Genomic DNA, 3,849 nt, shown 5'->3' on the forward strand with positions numbered 1-3,849 from the left:
CTTACAGTTAGTATGACTCAAATCAACAGTCATGCTACCCTCTTAGGCAAGTCTTATGCCTCTGCTATCCATCTCAAACTCAAAGAAGAGAGAAAGTCTTGTCAAAAATATGTTTATCTTTGGGGTCGCAGGTTCTCTCTAGCCTTACCTGCGGGGACGCTGACCATGTTCACAAAAGGTGCGTCCTTGGACGCTCTGTATGTTAAGGGACAGGTGCGTCCTTCTGTAAAAGGCAAAATGCGCGAGTTTCATCTTAAAAAAGTTACTTGTGGTTACTTCTAGAACTTTCTAGAGGTCGGTTTGATGAATTGGATGCGCCTCCAGTTGGTTCATGTATCTCTATTAAGGGGGAACTTATCCCATCAATAAGGGAGCTATCCCACCCAAAGAGGGGGATTATCCCATTGATGGTGGACCTGAATAACCTCTTTACAGCACTATAAATAAAGACATTGAGCCAGAGGGAGGGGAGGTTGAAAGCTATACATTTCTAAGGGTAAATGCTGCAGGAATTAGGACTCCCATTTAGAACCTTGTGAGGAGAGATTGTCTTTGCTTGATTCTACTTGGAAGTGGGTGAGCTTTGTCAAAGTAGAGGAAAACCCTTGATGGACCCTGGGAGGAACTTGCACAACACCAAGGCCAGGTTGTAAGAGTTTCTTTGTTTCGTTATTAATACAAACTGGTTTATTTTTCTCAATAGCTTGTGTTAATGAGTTATTTCATGTGTTCCTTGGTCTGCATGTTGAATATATGTTTTATTATATGAAATGCAAGTGCTTGGTAATTGTTTGATTGTTTGTGGTTGCAGGAATTGACTTGAAGGAGGAGCTCATCCGGATCGGCAAGGACGGACTACAACAACCGCGTTTTGGAATAAGGTAAGCCTAAACACTTGTAGTTTTCATGTTTTAAAAGGTATATTTAGAGAAAGATCACTCCATTTTGTCTTGTTTGTCGCTAGAGAGTTTAGACTCCTAGGGAGGTCAGTTGTGTCCGCACAAACGACTTTTTCCGCCACGACAAATTGGCGACTCCACTGGGGAATCCATTAATGAGAAAGTCTTTTCCTTTGTGTGAACTTTGCTCTGAGAAAATCATTTTTATTTTCTGGTTTTTGACTGTGAGAATTAGTATTTGGGTGGCTTAGCTTTAGATTTAGTTAGATTTGGTTTTTCTTAACTTTTCCAGAAGGACGCACCCTCTGAGTACTGCACAGTGCGTCTTTGGACGCGCTGTTGCCGTTTGCACAGAGCGGGCCCGCGCCTGTTCTAACGGGTTGCCTGCGTCTTCCTGTAAAAATTTAGGAAAACTCCATTTTTGCTTTAATTGCTTTTAGATTTTGTTTTTTTCTTAGTGTTTTCTGCCCAGATCCTTTAGTACCCTGTCAGAAATTTTCACCTGAACTTGTTTCATTAGCATTCCTGCTTTTAGCTTTCATCAATTGGGTGTTTTGAGTCTCTTTTTTGAGAAATTCTTAATTTGATTTCCTTTGGTCATTAATTGTGTATGAGTGTTAATCGCCTTTGAGTGTTTTTATGTTTTGATCTTTGGAACTCTCACCCAATTTTCTCGACTTGCACTTGATTGGTTCTTAAATCACATTAGAATCGTCTTGTGTTTGAGAATTCTTTTGCATAGATCACATTTGCGCAATTAGAATTCTCATTTTCAGAATATTATTGAAAAATGTGCATAGATTACATTTGCATACTTTTCGAGTGAATTGTGCTTAGATTACAATTGCATAGTTTACATTCTGAAAAATCAATCGTAGATTTAGATCAGCTTTCTTTGATTTGAATTTACACAAAAATAAAAATAAAAAATGGTTTGGAATTGATTTGCATTAGTTTTTCTTGATGAAATTAGTGCATTAGGGAATCTGTTGTATTTTCTCTTAGTGATCAATTTTTGCATTGTTGGAAGTGAATGGAAACTCTCTCCTTACTTTAGTTAGGATTCATCGAATTGAAAGGATTGCATTATCATATTCGATTGCATTCAGTTGAGTCGGGTCATAACACCATTGGTTTCGTATCCATTTACCCATTTGAGTAAAAACAGCCTTAATAACACAGCGCTTAATTAAAATTCATCTAGTAATTTTTACATTTCTAGGGCTCTGAAACACCAACATAGCTTAGGCTAGGGTCTTGGAGTAGGTGAGTACTTAACTCTCCAAGACTACAAAACCAAACAGATAGCTTATCTTGAGTAGAATAAATCCAATTGTTTCAATTGCACTCTGGGAAAGCTCCTCTTAAAGGAGAAGCACGAGCTCGTGTTTGAACCAGTGAGGGGATCATTCCCCCCTCGTTGGGAACGACGCCAGACAGTACGTATTACAAACGGTAAACCTCGGATTAACCATTGTCGAGGAGCCAGGGGTCACTTATCGGTAAACCTTGGATCACTGTCAAGGAGCCGGTAAGGGGATTGAGCTTGTTACTCTGCCCTTGCGTGCTGTCGGAGTTTAGACTGTTCCCCCAGGTGTAATTGTTGTGATTGTTAACTTTAGTGACCATAATCTTTAGGGTTCTACCGAGGTGACGGTGGAGGGAAGGTCCCACTGTACCTGGAGCAGACGTCGGTTATACTCACTTGGATTTTTCGGGGGGTTCACTTCACTTCGAGACGGTTAAAGTGGAGGAACTTGTGCCGGTCTATTCATTAAGCAGGTTGCCGGGGTAACTGTTCCACCCACCACTTCTGTACTGAATTCGGCGATGTTGGGCTTCATCACCAACTAGTGTTTTCGGTCCGGAAGGCTACTGTTTGTGTATGGTTTGACTCCTAGTTTTGATAGCGCGTGTTAATTTGTTTGTTTTTACTTTTAGAGACCATAGGTGTGAATTGTGAATTTTAATTGTTAGGTGTGAATTGTTAATTTTAGTTTTAAATTGTTAATAAAATTCACTGAAGTTGAATATAATGGCAAATGTTCCGGAATTTATCAACCTAGGAACCCCTCCTAATGAGAATCCTAGTACTTTTCCTTACTTTGGAAATGTTGGTCCTCCTTATATGGCTACTTTGTCATTACCTGGATTTACAATAGGTTTACCGATATGGTTATTTTCAACTTCGTTGGCCCAAAATACTCCAATTGTTCCATCTCAACCGGATGCTTCACCTCAACAGAGTTCACCATCTCAACATCCCCAACCTTCTGTTGACCCTTTACCTTCTTCGCCTAATTTTTCTTCCTCCATTTCTTCCTCTTCGCCTGGTAAAAGCCTTGATGCTAGTAACCAGGAGGCTAAGAAGAAGAAGAAAGGGAAGAAGAAGAAGAAGAAGAAGAAGCAAGATAAGAAAGAAGTCAACCAACCAACCATGGCTGTAAGTGTTAGTTGTGTTGAGGAAAATTCCGACATGCACCGTAAACCCAAATACCCTTGCAGGCTTTGTAAGGGTGACCACTTCCTTGTCAATTGTCCTGGTATTCCAAAGGTCCTGGAAGTATGGTCAGAAAAATCCCATCAACTTTCCATTGATCCATCAACCAGTGATCGTCAGGTTCCTGGGAAAAAGGGTAAAGTTAGGTTTCCTTGTAAGTTATGCAAAGGGAGTCATCAAACTCACATTTGCCCTCACATGGATGAAGCCTCAACATTGTTGGAAAAACTTACTGTTCCACAACAAGAATTTCCAACTGGTTACCGTAAACTTTCTCCCAACCTACCGTCATCTGACGGAGTGATTGATCTAAATTCAAGTATAGTCGATCACACTCTCCCATTGGAGAGTGAAACTCATGTCACTCAGGTTGATGATCCATTAGTTGATCAAGTGGTCGATTCAATTTCACATTCGGTCGATCCCACTTTCCCTTTGGAGAGTGAACTT

The sequence above is a fragment of the Pinus tabuliformis genome, chromosome 6 (genome assembly GCF_031772625.1).
Source record: "Pinus tabuliformis cultivar Carrire ecotype Pingquan chromosome 6, CPIR1, whole genome shotgun sequence".
Classification (NCBI taxonomy): Eukaryota; Viridiplantae; Streptophyta; class Pinopsida; order Pinales; family Pinaceae; genus Pinus; species Pinus tabuliformis.